General features: G+C 39.9%; 1 protein-coding gene across 7 annotated transcripts in view; it reads left to right on the top strand.

Moving 5' to 3' along the window:
- The window catches only part of RALGAPA1 (Ral GTPase activating protein catalytic subunit alpha 1), a 272,343-nt gene that overhangs the window by 30,323 nt on the left and 229,437 nt on the right, over positions 1 to 12,583 (top strand). The gene's annotated exons all lie outside the window — the stretch shown is intronic.

Here is a 12,583-nt window from a genome sequence, read left to right as displayed (position 1 = left end):
ACATCTCTCAATGCCAGAGATTTGTGAAAATGGAAGGAGGGGTTTATTTAATGCTATTCAGGCTTAATGCCTCCATTAAAATGTCAAAGTCCTTTAGGGTATACACACACACACACACACACACAGCTCTCCCTTCTCCCACTGTCCCAACTCCGTAAATCAGGAAAAGAGTAGATGTTCATTTTTCTTGGCCACTGGTATCGTCAGCTGTGTTGACTGTCAGGCAGGATCTCTAGTTAATCCAAAGTCATGTGGCACCCTCTCATGGTCCACTGGCAAGAGTTCTTTGTACCAAGTTCCAAAGGGGGCACCCCAAAGCCATGTGGGCCTCTTCTGCCAAAGCTGCAGGGATCCGCACCACACTCCACCAAAACCATGTGGCTTTCTTCTTTACCTAGCTGCAGGGGTCCCCATTCTGGCAAAGCCGAGTGGTACTCTTTCACTCTGTTCAAACTGCATGGCTCTCCCTTTCACCTCACCAAGAGGGGATCCTTACTCTGCTGAAACCGTGTGGCTCTCCCTTTCACCGGGCTGCAGAGGTTTGCACTCTGGCCAAAACGACATGGTTCTCCTTTTCATGGCTGCCGTGTCTGGGTTTAAATCTCTGCACCCATCCTCCTTTGCAGTTCCATTTCTGACTCCTCCTACAATCAGTTATACCTGTCAGTATTTCTGTATTATTATAAGTTTACTGGGCTGCCATCATTAGTCTGGGCAGGTATAGCCCCATGTCATGGAGCCGATCAATTCCAAGCTCTCACGCAGGCACTGTAAGTCAGGGGACCAGCCCCCAGTTACATCCTGGGTAGAAGCCACTCCCTTCTCCCTGGCTCATAGCATGGCCACAGCTATTTAATATTCCTGTGAAACCAGTTAAAGGTTATAGATATGTTAAATAATCATTTCAGAGGTTAGCTGCAAAACTGTTGCTATGCAAAACAGCTCTCAATGGCCCTGGCTCCATTTATCCCTGGGGGGAGGGGAGGGTGGTGTGCATGGCTGAGGACATCTTAATATTTCCTGGACACCCTGAGCTCTGGACCCCATCCCAAATCTTTTTTTGGTGGGGCCCCCTCCTGGCTGCGCCCTGTTACAGTCAGACTTCCATTTAGCTCAGTTTCTGACAGTTCTGAGTGATGGTTTCTGAGTGATGGTCTATATTTTCATTGTAATTTTGATGTGGTTGTGCGAAGAGGCAAGTCATGTCTCTATTCCAGGGTCTTCACGTTTACAAATCATTAAACACTACCCAGGTGTTTCAAAGGAATGAGAAAAGTTGAGAGTTCTCATAATAAAAAGTATTGTGAACATATGAAACATCCAAATCCATTATGACTTTATATGAGCCAAACTGACAACAATTGCCAGGAAGCAAATTCTCAATGGATTGAGAAAATGCTCCCAAGAAGGGCAGTTTTGCATCTGCCCATTATGAAACACATAATATAGTGTTTTACCAGAGGGGTCCTGACCCTGAGCAGATCTGCCTAGGGATGGCTGGTAATGTGTGGGTAATTGACTTAGTGTAGAAAAGATTTCACAACACGAGTCCCCATGATTTTTAGAGGACTCTTATTAAAGCTGGGGAAAGTGAAACAAGGAAAGGCCTAGGCAAGAAGAAGCCACAAGAGAGGGACTATAGTTGGGGAAATTACCCTAGGGTAGACTGCTTTGGCTCACCAAGAGGTCAGAGAAAAGGGGGTCTTGGGAATAGTTTCAAGGGGTTAGCCTGGGACACATTTCCACTGCTCATTGCTCCCTGGATGCAAGCCTCCTGGGTCCCTTAAAGAGTTTTAAGAGATGCATGCCTATAGGGCACAGGTAGCAAACACAAGGCCCCCAGACCAAATCCTCCCCTCCACCATGTTTTATCTGGCCTGGCACTTTATTTCTACCTGGGGGCAGCGCCAAGGCTAGCTTAACTGTTAAGAAGTAGTTACATTTAAATGGTCCTTAAATTACATTCAGTCCTTTGAATGCAACCTCAAGACTGATGTGGCCCTTGGTGAAAATGAGTTTGACACCCTGCTGTAGGGGAAGAAGAGGGACAGGGAAAGTTCTGGCATACTACCCAGAGGGAGAAAGCATGCAGGACCTTCCTTTTAAAGGTTTTTAAAGGCTGGGTGTTTAGGGGAAGTATTGGGGAGAATTTCAATAGTATATTCATTAGCTTTATGCTGATGTACCAAAATGGATTTATTCCCTTAACTTTGTCCTTGAGTGTGGTTGGCACTAACTGGAAGCTATTTACCTTCTGGTTGGGGAGAAGTGTAAACCATTTACTCTTAAGTGTCTTTGGGTACAGAAGATAGGATTTTGCAATTTACTAGCTGGCTATAAACTGCTTGTTTAACTGTTTGTCTCAGTTTCCCTATTCCACTTGTCCTGGCTTGTCTCAAAAGGAGAAGATATGAGGGGGTTACATGAAATCCACTGGTGATAGATTAGGGAGGCGGGAGAAAGCAAAGTGGGGAAATCTCTGGGATCAGATAAAAAGTAAAACAAATAGGCTGGCTTATGTGAATCCTGGAGGGGATCTTTGGACTCCGGAGTTTCAGGGATAGAGGAATGCATTGGAACATGCACAATAATGTCACCTCAAAAGAGTTAAGAACTCTCAGATACCAGAGAACTTCACGACTAGTAATAGTTGTCAGACTAATCTCTTGGCCTGGAAATTGAAAGAGAACCTAAGCAACTCAAAGAGAATCTGGAAACATGGACAAAACATTCCAGTGGAAGATTCTGAACATGCTGGTGCCGATGAGCTAACAGAAGATGCTCTGCAAATAGCAATGAGATACTTTGAGAAAGGTCCCTTTAAAACTTCATGGAATAAAGATAAAACCTTGGAAAAACACCTGAAAACTGTGGAAAATGTTGCTTGGAAGAATGGGTTAGTTCCAGAAGGGATTGACATTCTATTAATGTGGCACTCAGTGGCAAATTTGGGAGTGCTGTAAACTCTGAGATATTGAGATGCATGATTCCAGCAAGCCTAATATCAGAAGATTCTGTGGTTAAGGCGGTCTCCTGGCTTTGTGCTGGCAAGTGTTGTGGTAGCACCAAGATACTTTTTTATTGTTGGCTGGTTGCAGTGTTTGACTTCATTGATCACAAAGAGAAAATTAACTTGCTCTATGGCTTCTTTTTTGCTTCATTGCAAGATAATGCACTGAATGTTGGCATCACTGCCTCTCTGTCAGTTACTGAATGAGGTAATGTTGAAAATCTCCAACTACGAAGACAAAATTGTCAGTTTTTCCTTAAAGTCCTGCCAATTTACGCTATATATATTTTGAGTCTGTTAGGTGACTACACAGTTATAGTTTTCATATTGTCCTGATGAATCAAACCTTTTATTGTGTAGTAACCTTTTGTTGTTAGAAATGTGTTTTGTGAGACTTCTGGCCAAGATGGAGGTGTAGATAGACACACTGTGCCTCCTTGCACAACTAAAAGGACAACAACAAATTTAAAAACAAAAACAACCAGAACTGACAGAGAAAGTAGAACTGTGTGGAAATCCAACAACCAAGGAATTCAAGAAGAAACATTCATCTGGACCCGTAGGAGGAGTGGAGAGGGGCAGCTGGGTAGAGAGAACTCATGACAAGGCAGTGGCCCGTGGACCTGACAAGGCGGTGGCTCGTGGACTGAGCAGTCCCACATTTGCATGCAGATAAACTGGGGGGAACAACTAGGGAGTAAGGTAGGCCATGCAACCCAGGATTCCAGGACAGGGAAATAAAGCCTCAAAGTCTCTAACAGAAAACTCCTGTGGGGGTTGAGGTGTCAGCAGGAGAAACTCCCAGCCTCACAGGAGAGTTTGTTGGAGAGACCCACAGGGTCTTAGAATGTACACAAACCCACCCATCTGGGAATTAGCACCAGAAGGGCCCAATTTGATTGTGGGTAGCCGGGGAAGTGACTGAAAACTGGCAGAGAGATGAGCAAGCAGTACTGTTCCCTCTCAGACCCCTCCCCTACTTACAGCATCACAACACAGCGATGTGGGTTGCTCCGCCCCGGTGAACACCTAAGGCTCCACCACTTACTACGTAACAGGCATGCCGAGACAAAAAAAAAATATGACTCAAATGAAAGAACAGTTAGAACAGTTCAGAGCTCCAGAAAAAATACAACTAAGTGACGAAGAGATAGCCAACCTATCAGATGCACAGTTCAAAACACTGGTTATGAAGATGCTCCAGGAACTCACTGGATACTTCAACAGCATAAAAAAGACCCAGGCATCAGTGAAGGTTGCATTATGTGAAATAAAGAAAAATCTACAGGGAGCCAACAGTGGTGGGAAGGAAACCAGGACTCAAATCAAGGGTTTGGAATAAAAGGAAGAAAGAAACATTCAACCAGAATAGAATGAAAAAACAAGAATTCAAAAAAATGAGGAGAGGCATAGGAACCTCCAGAACATCTTTAAATGTTCCAACATCTGAGTCATAGGGGTGCCAGAAGAAGAGGAAGAGCAAGAAATTTAGAAGTTATTTGAAAACATAATGAAGGGGAATGAACTTCCCCAATCTGACAAAGAAAATAGACTTCCAGGAAGCTCAGAGAGTCCCAAAGAAGTTGGACCCAACGAGGCACACACCGAGGCATATCATAATCACATTACCTGAGGTTAAAGATAAGGAGAGAATCTTAAAAGCAGCAAGAGGAAAGGGGAGAGTTATCTACAAAGGGGTGCCTATAAGACTATCAGCTGATTTCTCAAAGGAAACCTTGCAGGCAAGAAGGGGCTAGAAAGAAGTATTTTGAAGTCATGAAAGGCAAGGACCTACATCCAGGAATACTCTATTCAGCAAAGCTTTCATTTAGAATAGAAGGGCAGATAAAGTGCTTCCCAGGTAAGGTCAAGTTAAAGGAGTTCAGCATCACCCAGCCCCTTATTATATGAAATGTTAAAGGGACTCTTCTAAGAAAAAGAAGATAAAAAATATGAACAGTAAAATGATAACAAACTCACAACTATCAACAACCGAACCTAAAAAATAAAAACAAAGCAAACAAGTAGAACACAAACAGAATCACAGAAATGGAGATCACGTGGAGGGTTATCAGTGGGGGGAGTGGGAGCAGGGGAAGGTGCAGAGAACAAGCAGTATAAATGGTAGGTAGAAAATAGACAGGGGGAGGTTAAGAATAATATAGGACATGTAGAAGCCAAAGAACTTACATGTACAGCCCATGGACATGAATTAAAGGGTTGGAATGTGGATGGGAGGGGGTGTGCAGGGTGGGGGGAATAGAGGGGGAAATGGGACAACTGTAATAGCAAATCAATAAAATATATTTTAAAAGAAAAAAAGTAAAACAAATAGACACATATTTCTGTTACACTGATGAATAAAGAATAGTTAACAGTTAACAATTACACACTAACAATAAAAATGAAGGGTTCTGTGGTCTCCTGCTCTGGTGGGAGATTGTGTGTGTTGAGAGGTCTGTAAAAGGAAGTTACCCTAACATTTCAAAGGTACGTTAATAGAGATGCAAAAAGACAATAGACAAGCTCAGTTAAGTTAAAGACTGATCTTCATCAAGGAAGAAACTGGCCTAGGACATGCCTACCCGCCGTGATTCTCATTTAGTTAGGAAGTTTTCATTTCACACCATACTCTGGTAACTTTCGGTCTCTGAGTTTGTAAGGTTCGCCTTGCAGTCCTGCCCTGAGCGTGTTAGGTTTAGTATTTGACTCCTTTCTCATCCACAATAAATTCTTGAGAAGAATCAGTCCTGCATTCCTAGCCTCTGAATTGGTTCAAGATGATAATGTTCCAAATGTCCAATGACTGGGTAATTGATGTCAGATGGTCAAGACAGGTGAACATTCTTTCCTAATTCTTTACTTGAACATTCTTTTCTAAATTCTTCTGAGGGCTACCTGTAGGGGGGTGGGGTGTGTGTGTGTGCGCGCACGCACACACACACACACACACACAGATTTAAGTCCTCAGGGTAAAGTAAAATAAAATCTATTACTCATGTTGAAACTTGGATCCAATGAATTTTGTTAGCTTGGCTATGGTGACTATTTTGTGTCTTCACTCTTTACTCAATCAGTCTCACAGCCAGTAAGCTGTAAGTTTGTGTTACCCCAAATTTGTTACCGTTGTCTAAATTCTTTTAAATTAGCAGCTTCAAGGTTCCCAGTCAGTTTTCCTTTTTCATCTATTGTCCTTGAAGCCTTCTAGAGGCAAGTTGGTTATTACAATACTATAAGCCACTTCTTATAAACGTGCCATTTCATGTAAAATGTCTTTAAGAGAAATAATTATCTATTTGTGCTTCCATTTCTTTCTATAAAAATCTGAAACTGGTGGATCTGAGCAATTATTTTAATAACTATATAGAGTGCTTTGCTAGGTTTTGGGCAACTGCAAAGGAGTAAAGGAGTTGATGGAATAATAAAAGAATCATGTTGAATATATAACATGTTATTACTGTAAAACAGAGAGGGATTGGATTGAATTGATGATTTTGGAGAAAGTTTTATGGGGCAATAACTTTTGAGCTGTGCCTTGAAAGATGCTGAGCATTTGAATAGAAGTAAAAGAAGAGCAGTTTGGGTGAATGTTGTGGAAATCCCCCAAAAGTCTGAATTGTGGATAGATTTTGAAGAACCGACATGCAGCCTTATTCAAACTCATAATAGCTTTAATAGGGGAAACTTATATACGAGTGCTGCGCAGCTGCTTGCTTCCTGGGGTGGTGGCCAGGTGGGAAAAATTCACCCCTTCCCAGGACCAGTGCATTTCTGAGTTAACAAATAATAGCAGGCAGTTACCCACATTTTACACATTCATCATCCTTCTTCCTAGGAGGCATGATATTTATCTTTGTGCAGCATTTTGGCTCTCTGTGTATTCAGTCAAGCCCGAGGCTACAGAGTTAAACAGTCACAGAAGGTTAAACAGAGTCCAGCATTTCCCAGATGCCTTTACTGCTGTAGCCATGTTGCATCTCTGACTTCTCCTACAGTGATGATAATGGTGAGAGCATAGATATGAATGCAGGAAACTGGAAAGCAGTGGTCTAACAAGCTTATCCTAGAAATGATGATTTAACAGCAAGGTGAATAGAAATGAATGAGTAGGAGACACTTGGGAGACGATTTATGAGATTTGATAACCAGGTTTTAATGAGGATTTCGGAAGTAGAGATTATGCGACTCATACTACTCTTTGAAATCCTGGTTTTATTGATGAACTCATAGTAGGAACAGATTTCTCACTGCTAGCACTAATTAGTATCAGGGCTACTCAGCTGTAACTCTGCATCATTCATTCCTAGTCAGTGCTACTGCTATTCAAAGTGTAGTCTGAAGACTGGTACTGGCTTATCAGCTGTTTTACTACATGTTTGTAACAGTTCAATGCAGAAATGGAAAGTGTTGAGGAAGCTCATGCCAATTTGATGATGCTGTGACATCCAAGCATTGATTAGTAGACTTGTCTTATTCAGGGGTGTCATCCAGGGGTGTCTAGCCTGTAGTCCCAGGTGGCTATGAATATAGCACAACACAAAATCATAAATTTACTTAAGACATTATGAGATTTTTTTGTATGTGTCACAATGTATTTAATGTGTGGCTCAAGACAACTCTTTTTTCAGTATGGCCCAGAGACACTAAAGGGTTGGATACCCTTGGTAGACCATTCTTGGTGCTCTTCACCTTCTTTTCTAGTAATTCATTTATTGTAAAGCATTAGTACATAATGAATTGGAATCAAAAACAAAAAACTAGCCCTTGTAAGATAGTTTGAGAGGCATGGTCTCTACAGTGTGTTCAGAATTGAATACATTTTATCTTATTCTGCTTTTATCCTCTGTTGTTTTAAAGTATATTCTCCCCCCAATGTAATAGTATATACTCTGTTACTCTTCAAATATGCATATGTTTAATTATTTTCATTGTACAAAAGAATGCCTTTGAGTATATGGAAATGAAATGAGACATTAGTTTTTATTTTGGAGGTGTGGAATTAGATCCAGAATATCAGGAGTGCTGTATTTTGATTACTCTCCAATTGTCTGACTACTCAATTTAAAAAAAATAGAAGACAGTATTTTATGTAATGATATACTAAGAGCTAGCTAGTCTTGATTCTATAAAAGTGAGGGTAATGCATTTGGTTGCAGTAAACTTCAGTAATTGGTGATACAACAGTTTGCAATTTCTATTCTTAGAAAAAAATTATTTTTTTCATTCTGATTTCCATTAACTTTCTTTTCAGATTCTTTTCATACTAGCTGTCAGATTCAGTTAAGAGTCTAGCAGACCTCATAAATTGGGATGTCATGAGTTGAATATTAGACTACGTAAAAGGATAGATCAGCAAAATAAGAAAAAGAACAGAAACCTGCCTCATTACCAGTCACTCTGCATTTCCCAATACTCCTTGCCCTGGCAACCATTAATCTCTATTGATTTGACTGTTCTATGTGTTTCATTGTAAATGAAACCATAAAATACGTGGTCTTTTGTTTCTGGCTATTTTTACTTACCATTAGTTTTATTTAATGTGATGTTTTCAAAGTTCAGCCAAATTTTAATATACAGCAGTACTTCATTACTCTTTATGGCTGAATAATATTCAGTTGTATGGACATATCACATTTTGTTTATCCATTCATAAATTGATGGACATCTGGATTATTTCCACTTATTGGCTATTATGAATAATAATGTTATAAGTATTCATATAGCCCAATTTTTAGTTCTTGGCTATATATGTTCTAGGAGGTGAATTGCTGGGTCATGATAATTCTATATTTAACTTTTGGAGAACTGCCAAACTGTTTCTAAACCAGCTACGTATGAAGATCAAAATTTCCCTACAGCTTGCCAACACTTGTTGTTATTCATGTTTCTGAGTACAGCTGTTGCTGGCGAAGTGGGGTTCTTGAAATGTAACAAGGGAAGCATTCCAGGAGACCCCTGTATGGGAGATTTGGGCATGCTAAGATTTGTGGTGCCAGGTGCAGAATCAAGGTGTACCCCTGGGCTCTCAAAGTCTCATCACCTTCCATTTAATCATGGAAGAAGTCCAGTCTTCTCTTCATCAAGCCAAAAACAGGCCAAGGTCCAAAAGTTCTGTGCCATCAGCAGTCTCAGCCCCCATCTAAGTAGCTTAGAACTGTTCCTGGCTGTGTCGGAAGCCTACAGTTGGAGTCCACGTGGCTGTTGGCTGTGGGGCTGCTAGGGTCAAATGGTTTCTACTCCCCTGATCTTTGAAGTTACATGTCCCAATCCAGTCCAGTATTTTCCCCAGGCTAGACTGATAGGGCTCTGTGGTTGCCGTCTTTGCTCCTATTGCCTATGTGCTTACCTTCCCCTGTAGTCTGGGCTAGTGGACTAGGGAGATTGAAAAGTCAGTTTTTCCTCTTTGTACAGGTAGGGAGAGGTATTAATCCCCTTGGCCTGGCAATATGTGACCCCTCACTTGGGGTTTATGAAGCTGTAGCTTTTTGGTTGAGCAGGTTTATGCTCCCTAATTAATTATGCATAATGTCTGATTTCCTTTGCTACCTCCTTTATTAATATTTAGCTACCTATGCTAACATAGCTATTGTAGTGGTTAGGAAATCATATCTCATTGTGGCTTTGATTTGCACTTCCATTATGGCTCATGATGATGAGCGTCTTTTCATGTGCTTATTAGTCATTTGTATATCTTTTTTTTTTGAGACATGTCTATTCACATCCCTTGCCTTTTTTTAAAAAGATTTTATTTATTTATTTTTAGAGAGAGGGGAACGGAGGGAGAAAGAGAGGGAAAGAAACATTGATATACAGAAACAAGAGATACATCAATCAGGTGCTTCTTGCATGCCCCTAAGTGGGGACCCAGCCCACAACCCACCTTGCCTATTTTTAATTGGGTTATATTTCTTTTTATAGTTGAGCTCTAAGAGTTCTTTCTAGATTCTGAATACTAGTACCTTGTCAGGCATATAGTTTTCCAATATATTTTTCACTCTGAAGATTTTTTTAAAAGATTTACTTATTTATTTTTAGAGAGAGGAGAAGGAAGGGAGAAACATCAGTGTGTGGTTGCTTCTTGAGTGCCCCCTGCCAGATACCTGGCCCACAACCCAGGCATGTGCCCTGACTGGGAATCGAACTGGCAACCCTTTGGTTTGAAGGCTGGCACTCAATCCACTGAGCCACACCAGCCAGGACCTGTAGGTTTTTTTCATTGTCATTTGAAGCAGAAAAGTTTTGAGTTTTGGTGAAATCCAGTTTATTTTTTGTTGTTGCTTTTGTTTTTGGTGTCATAGCTAAGCAGCAATCGATTACTCCAAGATCATGTTTTCTTATAAGAGTTTTTTAAATTTTGCTTTTACATGTAGTGTTTTGGCCTATTTTGAGTTAATTTTTCTATATGATATGAGATAGTTATACTGTTTCAATCTTTTGAATATCCAGTTGTCCCAGCACCTTTTGTTGAAAAGACTATTTTCCCCCATTGTGTTGTCTTAATATCCTTGTTAAAAATCATTGGACCATCAGTGTAAGATTTTATTTCTGGACTCCAAATTTTATTCAGTTCATTTATGTGTCTGTCCTTATTCCAGCATCACTCTGTCTTATAACTAACTTTGTAGTAGGTTTAGAAATTGGAAAGCATCAGTTCTCCAGCTTTATTCTTTTTTAAAAATTGAGGTGTAATTGAAAAATAACCTAGTTATTAGTTTCAGGTGTACAACATAACGATTCAATATTTTATAATTGCAAAATGGTCACTACGGTAAATCTAGCTGATGTGTCATCATATCCATAATTGCAAATTTTATTTAATGTGGTGAGAACTTTTAAGAATTAACAGTAGGCCCTGGCTGGTGTGGCTCAGTGCATGGAGTGCTGGCCTGCGTACCAAAGGGTTGCTGGTTTGATTCCCGGTCAGGGCACATGCCTGGAAGGAATGCTGGAGGGGCAATGGTTGTACTGGGTGAAGGGGAATAAAAGGGAGGGAAAAATGAGACAACTGTAATAACATAATCAATAAAATGTACTTTTAAAAAAAGAAGCTATAGACTAGTCCTAGAAAAAAAAGCTAAGAGAACTCTTGAAATATAGTTATTTCCATAAGAGAGGAATATAGAGAATCTAAGAGAATAGAGAAGAGATAGCAGGCATCTATCTTTTCTCTTGAGAGAGTAGAGCAAATGGGAAACAGTCTTGGAAAATTCCATAGATGAGACATCACTAAGGATTTATTATGAATATCATAGGAAAGATAATACACAACGGAGAGTTTAAAGTACTATCTATATAGTGTTACTATTTAACTTTATTCTGAAATCTTCCATCGAGTGTTAGAGCAGTCCAAGAAATTCATTGATGTTTACCTTAATTTGAGTTTATTAACAAATAGTTTATTTTCTCTCTCACTCCCAGGTAAAAGAGTTTTGATTTTTTTTTCAGTTGGCTTTTTCTAATTTATTTTTTTAAAGACTTATTTATTTCGTTTTAGAGAGAGAGGAAGGGAGGGAGAAAGAGAGGGAGAGAAACATCAATGTGGTTGCCTTTTGTGCGCTTCCAGCTGGGGACCTAGCCTGCAATCCAGGCATGTGCATTCCTGGATTGGGAATTGAACTGGAGACCCTTTGGTCCATAGGTCGGCACTCAGTCCACTGAACCACACTAGCCAGGCTTCCAATTATTTTTTGTTATAAAAGAAATTGTGTACTTTATTCATAAACAAACTTGAGTAGTTGGAAGTACATAAAGTAAAAAGGTGTTGTGTGGTTTTTTTGGTTTGTTTTTTTTATTTTTAATGAGTGAAACCAAAAAGATCTAAATCTGCAGTTCTTTTTTTTTATGATGTATGATCCCATTTATCAAAAATGATTAGGTCTAAATGTCTATATGTGGAAAAAGCAGAAGGGGGGAATTGGATATATATTTACCAAATTATGAAACGCAATTGTCCCGCTAACAGATTGGGTTTATTATTTCTTCCCTTTTAATATTATTCTTTATAGTGTTTGAATTTTCTTTCTTTTTTTTAGTTATGAAAGTATTTATTGTCTGTAAAATAAAATTATTTTTCTTATGTCTGATTTTTCTTGCTTTTTTTCTTTTTTTAAATTTTATTTAGTTATTTTTCAAGTACAGTTTTTTGTCTATTTCTCCCATCCCAGCCCCCCCGCCCCCACCTCCCTCCCATTTCCTCCCCCCTAGTCCTCATCCCTTTGTCTTTCATACTTGTTCCTCAAAATCCCACCCCCCCCCTTTTTCCCCCTTAAATTCCCTTCCCTCTCCCCTCTGGTCACTGCCCACTTGTCCTCTATTTCACTGTCTTTGTTTTTATTCTGTTTGCTTGTTTGTTTTGTTATTTAGCTTCCTGTTAAAGGTGAGATAATATGGTATTTGTCTTTCAACACCTGCCTTATTTCATTCAGCATAATGCTTTCCAGTTCCATCCATGTTGTTGCAAAGGGTAGTAGCTCCTTCTTTCTCTCTGCTGCATAGAATTCCATTGTGTATATGTACCACAGTTTTTTGATCCATTCATTTACTGATGGGCACCTAGGTTGCTTCCAGCTCTTG

This window comes from Artibeus jamaicensis, unplaced genomic scaffold, assembly GCF_021234435.1.
Source record: "Artibeus jamaicensis isolate MK-2021 breed Jamaican fruit bat unplaced genomic scaffold, CSHL_Jam_final contig_760, whole genome shotgun sequence".
Classification (NCBI taxonomy): Eukaryota; Metazoa; Chordata; class Mammalia; order Chiroptera; family Phyllostomidae; genus Artibeus; species Artibeus jamaicensis.
Note: the sequence above shows the minus strand (reverse complement) of the source record. Positions and strands in the feature narration are given on the sequence as shown.